The sequence below is a fragment of the Taudactylus pleione genome, unplaced genomic scaffold (genome assembly GCF_031769625.1).
Source record: "Taudactylus pleione unplaced genomic scaffold, aTauple2 ptg000317l, whole genome shotgun sequence".
In the NCBI taxonomy this organism is placed as follows: domain Eukaryota; kingdom Metazoa; phylum Chordata; class Amphibia; order Anura; family Myobatrachidae; genus Taudactylus; species Taudactylus pleione.
The window spans coordinates 5,543,558-5,560,036 of NW_028284718.1; the positions used below are offsets into that span (position 1 = coordinate 5,543,558).

General features: G+C 31.9%; 8 non-coding genes across 8 annotated transcripts; all 8 read left to right on the forward strand.

Annotated features, from left to right (window-relative positions):
- The first annotated feature begins 1,035 nt into the window (after nt 1-1,035).
- TRNAL-UAG (transfer RNA leucine (anticodon UAG)) lies at nt 1,036-1,107 on the forward strand. The gene has a single exon. It is a non-coding gene; the product is annotated as a tRNA-Leu (tRNA).
- A 1,699-nt stretch (nt 1,108-2,806) lies between these two features.
- Nucleotides 2,807-2,878, forward strand: TRNAP-UGG (transfer RNA proline (anticodon UGG)). Its single transcript has one exon. It is a non-coding gene; the product is annotated as a tRNA-Pro (tRNA).
- Nucleotides 2,879-6,346: 3,468 nt separating this feature from the next.
- Nucleotides 6,347-6,418, forward strand: TRNAP-UGG (transfer RNA proline (anticodon UGG)). Its single transcript has one exon. It is a non-coding gene; the product is annotated as a tRNA-Pro (tRNA).
- Nucleotides 6,419-8,116: 1,698 nt separating this feature from the next.
- On the forward strand, nt 8,117-8,188 carry TRNAP-UGG (transfer RNA proline (anticodon UGG)). Its single transcript has one exon. It is a non-coding gene; the product is annotated as a tRNA-Pro (tRNA).
- A 1,698-nt stretch (nt 8,189-9,886) lies between these two features.
- On the forward strand, nt 9,887-9,958 carry TRNAP-UGG (transfer RNA proline (anticodon UGG)). The gene has a single exon. It is a non-coding gene; the product is annotated as a tRNA-Pro (tRNA).
- A 1,698-nt stretch (nt 9,959-11,656) lies between these two features.
- TRNAP-UGG (transfer RNA proline (anticodon UGG)) lies at nt 11,657-11,728 on the forward strand. The gene has a single exon. It is a non-coding gene; the product is annotated as a tRNA-Pro (tRNA).
- A 1,698-nt stretch (nt 11,729-13,426) lies between these two features.
- Nucleotides 13,427-13,498, forward strand: TRNAP-UGG (transfer RNA proline (anticodon UGG)). Its single transcript has one exon. It is a non-coding gene; the product is annotated as a tRNA-Pro (tRNA).
- A 1,698-nt stretch (nt 13,499-15,196) lies between these two features.
- On the forward strand, nt 15,197-15,268 carry TRNAP-UGG (transfer RNA proline (anticodon UGG)). Its single transcript has one exon. It is a non-coding gene; the product is annotated as a tRNA-Pro (tRNA).
- The last annotated feature ends 1,211 nt before the right edge of the window (nt 15,269-16,479 follow it).

The window sequence follows — 16,479 nt, forward strand, 5'->3', positions numbered from 1 at the left end:
TTTTTACATAAATGTATATGGTGTTTTTAAAAACAAAAAGCTATTTTCTTTAAATCAATTGAAAAATCAATAGAAAAATGTTCAGGTAGGTGGCTTGTTGGTCTAGGGTTATGATTCTCGCTTAGGGTGTGAGAGGTCCCAGGTTCAAATCATGGATGAGCCCAAATTTTCAGATTCTTTGACATAGTTCCATTATCTTATTGAAGTCAATTTCCTGAGTAAAATCTTAAACTGAATATTATTTTTTAAAAACTCTCAAAATAGATTGGATTTACTTATTTGCAGAATTGAATTTTGTTTTATGTCAAACTGCTAATATTATTTGTAAGTACTTATCTGCATATAGCATGTGACATGTCTTGGGTTTTATCCATCAGAAAAACTCTGCTGGGCATCATAAAACTTTGCACAGCAATTTCCAAGCAAGTATACTTAGAAAAATATTGACTATTAGGAAATATTTTATTTATGATAATATTTCCTCCTTTTATACATTAGTGACTGCTTTAAAATAATAAAATTTTCACATAAAACAGTTAAGAAATCAAATAAAATGTGCTTACTTGATTATTCTATGACTCTCACTCTGGGTGCGAGAGGTCCTGGGTTCAAATCCTGGACGAGCCCAACTTTTCAGATTCTTTGACATGGTTCCATTATCTTATTGAAGTCAATTTCCTGAGTGAATTTCAACTGTATGTTGTTTTTTCAAAACTCTCAAAATAGATTGGATTTACTTAATTGCACAATTGAATTTTGTTTTTTTTGTCAAACTGCTAAAATTATTTGTAAGTACTTATCTGCACATAGCATGTGACATGTCTTGGGTTTTATCCATCAGAAAAACTCTGCTGGTCATCATAAAACTTTGCACAGCAATTTCCAAGCAAGTATACTTAGAAAAATATTGACTATTAGGAAACATTTTATTTATGCTAATATTTCCTCCTTGTATACATTAGTGACTGCTTTAAAAGAATACCATTTTCACATAAAATCAGTTAAGAAATCAAATAAACCACACTTATTTCAGTTGGCTCGTTGGTCTAGGGGTATGATTCTCGCTTTAGGTGCGAGAGGTCCCGGGTTCAAATCCCGGGCAAGCCCTCTATTTGTTTTGTACAGTACATCTCATGGTTTATATATATCTGATTTTCTCAATTGGCTAAGTCAATAGCATCAACTGAGTTTTGTTTTTGCCATACTCCCAATAGAATTTGTACATACATATGAATCTTGCCTTCATCATTTTTCAATTGCCTTTCTTCTATTTATGCATGATTTACACATAGCTTTTGACAAGTCTTGGGTTTTATCGATCAGACAAGTCCAAACTCTGTAGCCATTTTTAAATCTTGTCACTGCACTTTCCAAATAAGTACACAAAGAAAACTGTCAATAGAATCTTACGGAAACATTTTAGTTGTTCTAAAAATAAGAGCATACTTATTCAAATTTCAACTGTATTGTGGTATATTAGGAAAACTGCAGGTTCCCTACTGTCTAGATAGCTTTGAAAGTTTTAAAAGAATAGTCTCATTTTGAAACACAAAAAGTTCAAAAATGAAATTGCAAGGTTTTCTTTTGCCTTTCTTCTGTGTCTGGAAGCATGATTTGTAAATTGCATATGACAAGTCTTTAGCTTCGTCCATGAGAAAAGTCCAAACTCTGTAGGCACTCACAAATCTTGTCCCTGCACTTTTCCTATATGCATACTTAGAAAACTATCTACTGGACCATAAGGAAATATTTTATTTATTCTACAAATTCATTTTTACATAAATGTATATGGTGTTTTTAAAAACAAAAAGCTATTTTCTTTAAATCAATTGAAAAATCAATAGAAAAATGTTCAGGTAGGTGGCTTGTTGGTCTAGGGTTATGATTCTCGCTTAGGGTGTGAGAGGTCCCAGGTTCAAATCATGGATGAGCCCAAATTTTCAGATTCTTTGACATAGTTCCATTATCTTATTGAAGTCAATTTCCTGAGTAAAATCTTAAACTGAATATTATTTTTTAAAAACTCTCAAAATAGATTGGATTTACTTATTTGCAGAATTGAATTTTGTTTTATGTCAAACTGCTAATATTATTTGTAAGTACTTATCTGCATATAGCATGTGACATGTCTTGGGTTTTATCCATCAAAAAAACTCTGCTGGGCATCATAAAACTTTGCACAGCAATTTCCAAGCAAGTATACTTAGAAAAATATTGACTATTAGGAAATATTTTATTTATGATAATATTTCCTCCTTTTATACATTAGTGACTGCTTTAAAATAATAAAATTTTCACATAAAACAGTTAAGAAATCAAATAAAATGTGCTTACTTGATGATTCTATGACTCTCACTCTGGGTGCGAAAGGTCCTGGGTTCAAATCTTGGACGAGCCCAACTTTTCAGATTCTTTGACATGGTTCCATTATCTTATTGAAGTCAATTTCCTGAGTGAATTTCAACTGTATGTTGTTTTTTCAAAACTCTCAAAATAGATTGGATTTACTTAATTGCACAATTGAATTTTGTTTTTTTTGTCAAACTGCTAAAATTATTTGTAAGTACTTATCTGCACATAGCATGTGACATGTCTTGGGTTTTATCCATCAGAAAAACTCTGCTGGTCATCATAAAACTTTGCACAGCAATTTCCAAGCAAGTATACTTAGAAAAATATTGACTATTAGGAAACATTTTATTTATGCTAATATTTCCTCCTTGTATACATTAGTGACTGCTTTAAAAGAATACCATTTTCACATAAAAACAGTTAAGAAATCAAATAAACCACACTTATTTTAGTTGGCTCGTTGGTCTAGTGGTATGATTCTCGCTTTGGGTGCGAGAGGTCCCGGGTTCAAATCCCGGACAAGCCCTCTATTTCTTTTGTACAGTACATCTCATGGTTTATATATATCTGATTTTCTCAATTGGCTAAGTCAATAACATCAACCGAGTTTTGTTTTTGCAATACTCCCAATAGAATTTGTACATACTTATGAATCTTGCCTTTATTAATTTTTCAATTGCCTTTCTTCTATTTATGCATGATTTACACATAGCTTTTGACAAGTCTTGGGTTTTATCGATCAGACAAGTCCAAACTCTGTAGCCATTTTTAAATCTTGTCACTGCACTTTCCAAATAAGTACACAAAGAAAACTATCAATAGAATCTTACGGAAACATTTTAGTTGTTCTAAAAATAAGAGCATACTTATTCAAATTTCAACTGTATTGTGGTATATTAGGAAAACTGCAGGTTCCCTACTGTCTAGATAGCTTTGAAAGTTTTAAAAGAATAGTCTCATTTTGAAACACAAAAAGTTCAAAAATGAAATTGCAAGGTTTTCTTTTGCCTTTCTTCTGTGTCTGGAAGCATGATTTGTAAATTGCATATGACAAGTCTTTAGCTTCGTCCATGAGAGAAGTCCAAACTCTGGAGGCACTCACAAATCTTGTCCCTGCACTTTTTCTATATGCATACTTAGAAAACTATCTACTGGACCATAAGGAAATATTTTATTTATTCTACAAATTCATTTTTACATAAATGTATATGGTGTTTTTAAAAACAAAAAGCTATTTTCTTTAAATCAATTGAAAAATCAATAGAAAAATGTTCAGGTAGGTGGCTTGTTGGTCTAGGGTTATGATTCTTGCTTAGGGTGTGAGAGGTCCCAGGTTCAAATCATGGATGAGCCCAAATTTTCAGATTCTTTGACATAGTTCCATTATCTTATTGAAGTCAATTTCCTGAGTAAAATCTTCAACGGAATATTAATTTTTAAAAACTCACAAAATAGATTGGATTTACTTATTTGCAGAATTGAATTTTGTTTTATGTCAAACTGCTAATATTATTTGTAAGTACTTATCTGCACATAGCATGTGACATGTCTTGGGTTTTATCCATCAGAAAAACTCTGCTGGGCATCATAAAACTTTGCACAGCAATTTCGAAGCAAGTATACTTAGAAAAATATTGACTATTAGGAAATATTTTATTTATGATAATATTTCCTCCTTTTATACATTAGTGACTGCTTTAAAATAATACAATTTTCACATAAAAACAGTTAAGAAATCAAATAAAATGTGATTACTTGATGATTCTATCACTCTCACTTTGGGTGCGAGAGGTCCAGGGTTCAAATCCTGGACGAGCCCAACTTTTCAGATTCTTTGACATAGTTCCATTATCTTATTGAAGTCAATTTCCTGAGTGAATTTCAACTGAATGTTGTTTTTTCAAAACTCTCAAAATAGATTGGATTTACTTATTTGCACAATGGAATTTTGTTTTTTGTCAAACTGCTAAAATTATTTGTAAGTACTTATCTGCACATAGCATGTGACATGTCTTGGGTTTTATCCATCAGAAAAACTCTGCTGGTCATCATAAAACTTTGCACAGCAATTTCCAAGCAAGTATACTTAGAAAAATATTGACTATTAGGAAACATTTTATTTATGCTAATATTTCCTCCTTGTATACATTAGTGACTGCTTTAAAAGAATACCATTTTCACATAAAAACAGTTATGAAATCAAATAAACCACACTTATTTCAGTTGGCTCGTTGGTCTAGGGGTATGATTCTCGCTGTGGATGCGAGAGGTCCCGGGTTCAAATCCCAGACAAGCCCTCTTTTTCTTTTGTACAGTACATCTCATGGTTTATATATATCTGATTTTCTCAATTGGCTAAGTCAATAGCATCAACTGAGTTTTGTTTTTGCCATACTCCCAATAGAATTTGTACATACTTATGAATCTTGCCTTCATCATTTTTCAATTGCCTTTCTTCTATTTATGCATGATTTACACATAGCTTTTGACAAGTCTTGGGTTTTATCGATCAGACAAGTCCAAACTCTGTAGCCATTTTTAAATCTTGTCACTGCACTTTCCAAATAAGTACACAAAGAAAACTATCAATAGAATCTTACGGAAACATTTTAGTTGTTCTAAAAATAAGAGCATACTTATTCAAATTTCAACTGTATTGTGGTATATTAGGAAAACTGCAGGTTCCCTACTGTCTAGATAGCTTTGAAAGTTTTAAAAGAATAGTCTCATTTTGAAACACAAAAAGTTCAAAAATGAAATTGCAAGGTTTTCTTTTGCCTTTCTTCTGTGTCTGGAAGCATGATTTGTACATTGCATATGACAAGTCTTTAGCTTCGTCCATGAGAGAAGTCCAAACTCTGTAGGCACTCACAAATCTTGTCCCTGCACTTTTCCTATATGCATACTTAGAAAACTATCTACTGGACCATAAGGAAATATTTTATTTATTCTACAAATTCATTTTTACATAAATGTATATGGTGTTTTTAAAAACAAAAAGCTATTTTCTTTAAATCAATTGAAAAATCAATAAAAAAATGTTCAGGTAGTTGGCTTGTTGGTCTAGGGTTATGATTCTCGCTTAGGGTGTGAGAGGTCCCAGGTTCAAATCATGGATGAGCCCAAATTTTCAGATTCTTTGACATAGTTCCATTATCTTATTGAAGTCAATTTCCTGAGTAAAATCTTCAACTGAATATTATTTTTTAAAAACTCTCAAAATAGATTGGATTTACTTATTTGCAGAATTGAATTTTGTTTTATGTCAAACTGCTAATATTATTTGTAAGTACTTATCTGCACATAGCATGTGACATGTCTTGGGTTTTATCCATCAGAAAAACTCTGCTGGGCATCATAAAACTTTGAACAGCAATTTCCAAGCAAGTATACTTAGAAAAATATTGACTATTAGGAAATATTTTATTTATGATAATATTTCCTCCTTTTATACATTAGTGACTGCTTTAAAATATTACAATTTTCACATAAAACAGTTAAGAAATCAAATAAAATGTGCTTACTTGATGATTCTATGACTCTCACTTTGGGTGCGAGAGGTCCCGGGTTCAAATCCTGGATGAGCCCAACTTTTCAGATTCTTTGACATGGTTCCATTATCTTATTGAAGTCAATTTCCTGAGTGAATTTCAACTGAATGTTGTTTTTTCAAAACTCTCAAAATAGATTGGATTTACTTATTTGCACAATTGAATTTTGTTTTTTGTCAAACTGCTAAAATTATTTGTAAGTACTTATCTGCACATAGCATGTGACATGTCTTGGGTTTTATCCATCAGAAAAACTCTGCTGGTCATCATAAAACTTTGCACAGCAATTTCCAAGCAAGTATACTTAGAAAAATATTGACTATTAGGAAACATTTTATTTATGCTAATATTTCCTCCTTGTATACATTAGTGACTGCTTTAAAAGAATACCATTTTCACATAAAAACAGTTAAGAAATCAAATAAACCACACTTATTTCAGTTGGCTCGTTGGTCTAGTGGTATGATTCTCGCTTTGGGTGCGAGAGGTCCCGGGTTCAAATCCCTGACAAGCCCTCTTTTTCTTTTGTACAGTACATCTCATGGTTTATATATATCTGATTTTCTCAATTGGCTAAGTCAATAGCATCAACTGAGTTTTGTTTTTGCCATACTCCCAATAGAATTTGTACATACTTATGAATCTTGCCTTCATCATTTTTCAATTGCCTTTCTTCTATTTATGCATGAATTACACATAGCTTTTGACAAGTCTTGGGTTTTATCGATCAGACAAGTCCAAACTCTGTAGCCATTTTTAAATCTTGTCACTGCACTTTCCAAATAAGTACACAAAGAAAACTATCAATAGAATCTTATGGAAACATTTTAGTTGTTCTAAAAATAAGAGCATACTTATTCAAATTTCAACTGTATTGTGGTATATTAGGAAAACTGCAGGTTCCCTACTGTCTAGATAGCTTTGAAAGTTTTAAAAGAATAGTCTCATTTTGAAACACAAAAAGTTCAAAAATGAAATTGCAAGGTTTTCTTTTGCCTTTCTTCTGTGTCTGGAAGCATGATTTGTACATTGCATATGACAAGTCTTTAGCTTCGTCCATGAGAGAAGTCCAAACTCTGTAGGCACTCACAAATCTTGTCCCTGCACTTTTCCTATATGCATACTTAGAAAACTATCTACTGGACCATAAGGAAATATTTTATTTATTCTACAAATTCATTTTTACATAAATGTATATGGTGTTTTTAAAAACAAAAAGCTATTTTCTTTAAATCAATTGAAAAATCAATAGAAAAATGTTCAGGTAGGTGGCTTGTTGGTCTAGGGTTATGATTCTCGCTTAGGGTGTGAGAGGTCCCAGGTTCAAATCATGGATGAGCCCAAATTTTCAGATTCTTTGACATAGTTCCATTATCTTATTGAAGTCAATTTCCTGAGTAAAATCTTCAACTGAATATTATTTTTTAAAAACTCTCAAAATAGATTGGATTTACTTATTTGCAGAATTGAATTTTGTTTTATGTCAAACTGCTAATATTATTTGTAAGTACTTATCTGCACATAGCATGTGACATGTCTTGGGTTTTATCCATCAGAAAAACTCTGCTGGTCATCATAAAACTTTGAACAGCAATTTCCAAGCAAGTATACTTAGAAAAATATTGACTATTAGGAAATATTTTATTTATGATAATATTTCCTCCTTTTATACATTAGTGACTGCTTTAAAATAATACAATTTTCACATAAAAACAGTTAAGAAATCAAATAAAATGTGCTTACTTGATGATTCTATGACTCTCACTTTGGGTGCGAGAGGTCCCGGGTTCAAATCCTGGACGAGCCCAACTTTTCAGATTCTTTGACATGGTTCCATTATCTTATTGAAGTCAATTTCCTGAGTGAACTTCAACTGAATGTTGTTTTTTCAAAACTCTCAAAATAGATTGGATTTACTTATTTGCACAATTGAATTTTGTTTTTTGTCAAACTGCTAAAATTATTTGTAAGTACTTATCTGCACATAGCATGTGACATGTCTTGGGTTTTATCCATCAGAAAAACTCTGCTGGTCATCATAAAACTTTGCACAGCAATTTCCAAGCAAGTATACTTAGAAAAATATTGACTATTAGGAAACATTTTATTTATGCTAATATTTCCTCCTTGTATACATTAGTGACTGCTTTAAAAGAATACCATTTTCACATAAAAACAGTTAAGAAATCAAATAAACCACACTTATTTCAGTTGGCTCGTTGGTCTAGTGGTATGATTCTCGCTTTGGGTGCGAGAGGTCCCGGGTTCAAATCCTGGACAAGCCCTCTATTTCTTTTGTACAGTACATCTCATGGTTTATATATATCTGATTTTCTCAATTGGCTAAGTCAATAACATCAACCGAGTTTTGTTTTTGCAATACTCCCAATAGAATTTGTACATACTTATGAATCTTGCCTTCATCATTTTTCAATTGCCTTTCTTCTATTTATGCATGATTTACACATAGCTTTTGACAAGTCTTGGGTTTTAGCGATCAGACAAGTCCAAACTCTGTAGCCATTTTTAAATCTTGTCACTGCACTTTCCAAATAAGTACACAAAGAAAACTATCAATAGAATCTTACGGAAACATTTTAGTTGTTCTAAAAATAAGAGCATACTTATTCAAATTTCAACTGTATTGTGGTATATTAGGAAAACTGCAGGTTCCCTACTGTCTAGATAGCTTTGAAAGTTTTAAAAGAATAGTCTCATTTTGAAACACAAAAAGTTCAAAAATGAAATTGCAAGGTTTTCTTTTGCCTTTCTTCTGTGTCTGGAAGCATGATTTGTACATTGCATATGACAAGTCTTTAGCTTCATCCATGAGAGAAGTCCAAACTCTGTAGGCACTCACAAATCTTGTCCCTGCACTTTTCCTATATGCATACTTAGAAAACTATCTACTGGACCATAAGGAAATATTTTATTTATTCTACAAATTCATTTTTACATAAATGTATATGGTGTTTTTAAAAACAAAAAGCTATTTTCTTTAAATCAATTGAAAAATCAATAGAAAAATGTTCAGGTAGGTGGCTTGTTGGTCTAGGGTTAAGATTCTCGCTTAGGGTGTGAGAGGTCCCAGGTTCAAATCATGGATGAGCCCAAATTTTCAGATTCTTTGACATAGTTCCATTATCTTATTGAAGTCAATTTCCTGAGTAAAATCTTCAACTGAATATTATTTTTTAAAAACTCTCAAAATAGATTGGATTTACTTATTTGCAGAATTGAATTTTGTTTTATGTCAAACTGCTAATATTATTTGTAAGTACTTATCTGCACATAGCATGTGACATGTCTTGGGTTTTATCCATCAGAAAAACTCTGCTGGGCATCATAAAACTTTGAACAGCAATTTCCAAGCAAGTATACTTAGAAAAATATTGACTATTAGGAAATATTTTATTTATGATAATATTTCCTCCTTTTATACATTAGTGACTGCTTTAAAATAATACAATTTTCACATAAAAACAGTTAAGAAATCAAATAAAATGTGCTTACTTGATGATTCTATGACTCTCACTTTGGGTGCGAGAGGTCCCGGGTTCAAATCCTGGACGAGCCCAACTTTTCAGATTCTTTGACATGGTTCCATTATCTTATTGAAGTCAATTTCCTGAGTGAATTTCAACTGAATGTTGTTTTTTCAAAACTCTCAAAATAGATTGGATTTACTTATTTGCACCATGGAATTTTGTTTTTTGTCAAACTGCTAAAATTATTTGTAAGTACTTATCTGCACATAGCATGTGACATGTCTTGGGTTTTATCCATCAGAAAAACTCTGCTGGTCATCATAAAACTTTGCACAGCAATTTCCAAGCAAGTATACTTAGAAAAATATTGACTATTAGGAAACATTTTATTTATGCTAATATTTCCTCCTTGTATACATTAGTGACTGCTTTAAAAGAATACCATTTTCACATAAAAACAGTTAAGAAATCAAATAAACCACACTTATTTCAGTTGGCTCGTTGGTCTAGTGGTATGATTCTCGCTTTGGGTGCGAGAGGTCCCGGGTTCAAATCCTGGACAAGCCCTCTATTTCTTTTGTACAGTACATCTCATGGTTTATATATATCTGATTTTCTCAATTGGCTAAGTCAATAACATCAACCGAGTTTTGTTTTTGCAATACTCCCAATAGAATTTGTACATACTTATGAATCTTGTCTTCATCATTTTTCAATTGCCTTTCTTCTATTTATGCATGATTTACACATAGCTTTTGACAAGTCTTGGGTTTTATCGATCAGACAAGTCCAAACTCTGTAGCCATTTTTAAATCTTGTCACTGCACTTTCCAAATAAGTACACAAAGAAAACTATCAATAGAATCTTACGGAAACATTTTAGTTGTTCTAAAAATAAGAGCATACTTATTCAAATTTCAACTGTATTGTGGTATATTAGGAAAACTGCAGGTTCCCTACTGTCTAGATAGCTTTGAAAGTTTTAAAAGAATAGTCTCATTTTGAAACACAAAAAGTTCAAAAATGAAATTGCAAGGTTTTCTTTTGCCTTTCTTCTGTGTCTGGAAGCATGATTTGTACATTGCATATGACAAGTCTTTAGCTTCGTCCATGAGAGAAGTCCAAACTCTGTAGGCACTCACAAATCTTGTCCCTGCACTTTTCCTATATGCATACTTAGAAAACTATCTACTGGACCATAAGGAAATATTTTATTTATTCTACAAATTCATTTTTACATAAATGTATATGGTGTTTTTAAAAACAAAAAGCTATTTTCTTTAAATCAATTGAAAAATCAATAGAAAAATGTTCAGGTAGGTGGCTTGTTGGTCTAGGGTTATGATTCTCGCTTAGGGTGTGAGAGGTCCCAGGTTCAAATCATGGATGAGCCCAAATTTTCAGATTCTTTGACATAGTTCCATTATCTCATTGAAGTCAATTTCCTGAGTAAAATCTTCAACTGAATATTATTTTTTAAAAACTCTCAAAATAGATTGGATTTACTTATTTGCAGAATTGAATTTTGTTTTATGTCAAACTGCTAATATTATTTGTAAGTACTTATCTGCACATAGCATGTGACATGTCTTGGGTTTTATCCATCAGAAAAACTCTGCTGGGCATCATAAAACTTTGAACAGCAATTTCCAAGCAAGTATACTTAGAAAAATATTGACTATTAGGAAATATTTTATTTATGATAATATTTCCTCCTTTTATACATTAGTGACTGCTTTAAAATAATACAATTTTCACATAAAAACAGTTAAGAAATCAAATAAAATGTGCTTACTTGATGATTCTATGACTCTCACTTTGGGTGCGAGAGGTCCCGGGTTCAAATCCTGGACGAGCCCAACTTTTCAGATTCTTTGACATGGTTCCATTATCTTATTGAAGTCAATTTCCTGAGTGAATTTCAACTGAATGTTGTTTTTTCAAAACTCTCAAAATAGATTGGATTTACTTATTTGCACAATTGAATTTTGTTTTTTGTCAAACTGCTAAAATTATTTGTAAGTACTTATCTGCACATAGCATGTGACACGTCTTGGGTTTTATCCATCAGAAAAACTCTGCTGGTCATCATAAAACTTTGCACAGCAATTTCCAAGCAAGTATACTTTGAAAAATATTGACTATTAGGAAACATTTTATTTATGCTAATATTTCCTCCTTGTATACATTAGTGACTGCTTTAAAAGAATACCATTTTCACATAAAAACAGTTAAGAAATCAAATAAACCACACTTATTTCAGTTGGCTCGTTGGTCAAGGGGTATGATTCTCGCTTTGGGTGCGAGAGGTCCCGGGTTCAAATCCCGGACAAGCCCTCTATTTCTTTTGTACAGTACATCTCATGGTTTATATATATCTGATTTTCTCAATTGGCTAAGTCAATAGCATCAACTGAGTTTTGTTTTTGCCATACTCGCAATAGAATTTGTACATACTTATGAATCTTGCCTTCATCATTTTTCAATTGCCTTTCTTCTATTTATGCATGATTTACACATAGCTTTTGACAAGTCTTGGGTTTTATCGATCAGACAAGTCCAAACTCTGTAGCCATTTTTAAATCTTGTCACTGCACTTTCCAAATAAGTACACAAAGAAAACTATCAATAGAATCTTACGGAAACATTTTAGTTGTTCTAAAAATAAGAGCATACTTATTCAAATTTCAACTGTATTGTGGTATATTAGGAAAACTGCAGGTTCCCTACTGTCTAGATAGCTTTGAAAGTTTTAAAAGAATAGTCTCATTTTGAAACACAAAAAGTTCAAAAATGAAATTGCAAGGTTTTCTTTTGCCTTTCTTCTGTGTCTGGAAGCATGATTTGTACATTGCATATGACAAGTCTTTAGCTTCGTCCATGAGAGAAGTCCAAACTCTGTAGGCACTCACAAATCTTGTCCCTGCACTTTTCCTATATGCATACTTAGAAAACTATCTACTGGACCATAAGGAAATATTTTATTTATTCTACAAATTCATTTTTACATAAATGTATATGGTGTTTTTAAAAACAAAAAGCTATTTTCTTTAAATCAATTGAAAAATCAATAGAAAAGTGTTCAGGTAGGTGGCTTGTTGGTCTAGGGTTAAGATTCTCGCTTAGGGTGTGAGAGGTCCCAGGTTCAAATCATGGATGAGCCCAAATTTTCAGATTCTTTGACATAGTTCCATTATCTTATTGAAGTCAATTTCCTGAGTAAAATCTTCAACTGAATATTATTTTTTAAAAACTCTCAAAATAGATTGGATTTACTTATTTGCAGAATTGAATTTTGTTTTATGTCAAACTGCTAATATTATTTGTAAGTACTTATCTGCACATAGCATGTGACATGTCTTGGGTTTTATCCATCAGAAAAACTCTGCTGGGCATCATAAAACTTTGCACAGCAATTTCCAAGCAAGTATACTTAGAAAAATATTGACTATTAGGAAATATTTTATTTATGATAATATTTCCTCCTTTTATACATTAGTGACTGCTTTAAAATAATACAATTTTCACATAAAAACAGTTAAGAAATCAAATAAAATGTGCTTACTTGATGATTCTATGACTCTCACTTTGGGTGCGAGAGGTCCCGGGTTCAAATCCTGGACGAGCCCAACTTTTCAGATTCTTTGACATGGTTCCATTATCTTATTGAAGTCAATTTCCTGAGTGAATTTCAACTGAATGTTGTTTTTACAAAACTCTCAAAATAGATTGGATTTACTTATTTGCACAATTGAATTTTGTTCTTTGTCAAACTGCTAAAATTATTTGTAAGTACTTATCTGCACATAGCATGTGACATGTCTTGGGTTTTATCCATCAGAAAAACTCTGCTGGTCATCATAAAACTTTGCACAGCAATTTCCAAGCAAGTATACTTAGAAAAATATTGACTATTAGGAAACATTTTATTTATGCTAATATTTCCTCCTTGTATACATTAGTGACTGCTTTAAAAGAATACCATTTTCACATAAAAACAGTTAAGAAATCAAATAAACCACATTTATTTCAGTTGGCTCGTTGGTCTAGTGGTATGATTCTCGCTTTGGGTGCGAGAGGTCCCGGGTTCAAATCCTGGACAAGCCCTCTATTTCTTTTGTACAGTACATCTCATGGTTTATATATATCTGATTTTCTCAATTGGCTAAGTCAATAACATCAACCGAGTTTTGTTTTTGCAATACTCCCAATAGAATTTGTACATACTTATGAATCTTGCCTTCATCATTTTTCAATTGCCTTTCTTCTATTTATACATGATTTACACATAGCTTTTGACAAGTCTTGGGTTTTAGCGATCAGACAAGTCCAAACTCTGTAGCCATTTTTAAATCTTGTCACTGCACTTTCCAAATAAGTACACAAAGAAAACTATCAATAGAATCTTACGGAAACATTTTAGTTGTTCTAAAAATAAGAGCATACTTATTCAAATTTCAACTGTATTGTGGTATATTAGGAAAACTGCAGGTTCCCTACTGTCTAGATAGCTTTGAAAGTTTTAAAAGAATAGTCTCATTTTGAAACACAAAAAGTTCAAAAATGAAATTGCAAGGTTTTCTTTTGCCTTTCTTCTGTGTCTGGAAGCATGATTTGTACATTGCATATGACAAGTCTTTAGCTTCGTCCATGAGAGAAGTCCAAACTCTGTAGGCACTCACAAATCTTGTCCCTGCACTTTTCCTATATGCATACTTAGAAAACTATCTACTGGACCATAAGGAAATATTTTATTTATTCTACAAATTCATTTTTACATAAATGTATATGGTGTTTTTAAAAACAAAAAGCTATTTTCTTTAAATCAATTGAAAAATCAATAGAAAAATGTTCAGGTAGGTGGCTTGTTGGTCTAGGGTTAAGATTCTCGCTTAGGGTGTTAGAGGTCCCAGGTTCAAATCATGGATGAGCCCAAATTTTCAGATTCTTTGACATAGTTCCATTATCTTATTGAAGTCAATTTCCTGAGTAAAATCTTCAACTGAATATTATTTTTTAAAAACTCTCAAAATAGATTGGATTTACTTATTTGCAGAATTGAATTTTGTTTTATGTCAAACTGCTAATATTATTTGTAAGTACTTATCTGCACATAGCATGTGACATGTCTTGGGTTTTATCCATCAGAAAAACTCTGCTGGGCATCATAAAACTTTGAACAGCAATTTCCAAGCAAGTATACTTAGAAAAATATTGACTATTAGGAAATATTTTATTTATGATAATATTTCCTCCTTTTATACATTAGTGACTGCTTTAAAATAATACAATTTTCACATAAAAACAGTTAAGAAATCAAATAAAATGTGCTTACTTGATGATTCTATGACTCTCACTTTGGGTGCGAGAGGTCCCGGGTTCAAATCCTGGACGAGCCCAACTTTTCAGATTCTTTGACATGGTTCCATTATCTTATTGAAGTCAATTTCCTGAGTGAATTTCAACTGAATGTTGTTTTTTCAAAACTCTCAAAATAGATTGGATTTACTTATTTGCACCATGGAATTTTGTTTTTTGTCAAACTGCTAAAATTATTTGTAAGTACTTATCTGCACATAGCATGTGACATGTCTTGGGTTTTATCCATCAGAAAAACTCTGCTGGTCATCATAAAACTTTGCACAGCAATTTCCAAGCAAGTATACTTAGAAAAATATTGACTATTAGGAAACATTTTATTTATGCTAATATTTCCTCCTTGTATACATTAGTGACTGCTTTAAAAGAATACCATTTTCACATAAAAACAGTTAAGAAATCAAATAAACCACACTTATTTCAGTTGGCTCGTTGGTCTAGTGGTATGATTCTCGCTTTGGGTGCGAGAGGTCCCGGGTTCAAATCCTGGACAAGCCCTCTATTTCTTTTGTACAGTACATCTCATGGTTTATATATATCTGATTTTCTCAATTGGCTAAGTCAATAACATCAACCGAGTTTTGTTTTTGCAATACTCCCAATAGAATTTGTACATACTTATGAATCTTGCCTTCATCATTTTTCAATTGCCTTTCTTCTATTTATGCATGATTTACACATAGCTTTTGACAAGTCTTGGGTTTTATCGATCAGACAAGTCCAAACTCTGTAGCCATTTTTAAATCTTGTCACTGCACTTTCCAAATAAGTACACAAAGAAAACTATCAATAGAATCTTACGGAAACATTTTAGTTGTTCTAAAAATAAGAGCATACTTATTCAAATTTCAACTGTATTGTGGTATATTAGGAAAACTGCAGGTTCCCTACTGTCTAGATAGCTTTGAAAGTTTTAAAAGAATAGTCTCATTTTGAAACACAAAAAGTTCAAAAATGAAATTGCAAGGTTTTCTTTTGCCTTTCTTCTGTGTCTGGAAGCATGATTTGTACATTGCATATGACAAGTCTTTAGCTTCGTCCATGAGAGAAGTCCAAACTCTGTAGGCACTCACAAATCTTGTCCCTGCACTTTTCCTATATGCATACTTAGAAAACTATCTACTGGACCATAAGGAAATATTTTATTTATTCTACAAATTCATTTTTACATAAATGTATATGGTGTTTTTAAAAACAAAAAGCTATTTTCTTTAAATCAATTGAAAAATCAATAGAAAAATGTTCAGGTAGGTGGCTTGTTGGTCTAGGGTTATGATTCTCGCTTAGGGTGTGAGAGGTCCCAGGTTCAAATCATGGATGAGCCCAAATTTTCAGATGCTTTGACATAGTTCCATTATCTCATTGAAGTCAATTTCCTGAGTAAAATCTTCAACTGAATATTATTTTTTAAAAACTCTCAAAATAGATTGGATTTACTTATTTGCAGAATTGAATTTTGTTTTATGTCAAACTGCTAATATTATTTGTAAGTACTTATCTGCACATAGCATGTGACATGTCTTGGGTTTTATCCATCAGAAAAACTCTGCTGGGCATCATAAAACTTTGAACAGCAATTTCCAAGCAAGTATACTTAGAAAAATATTGACTATTAGGAAATATTTTATTTATGATAATATTTCCTCCTTTTATACATTAGTGACTGCTTTAAAATAATACAATTTTCACATAAAAACAGTTAAGAAATC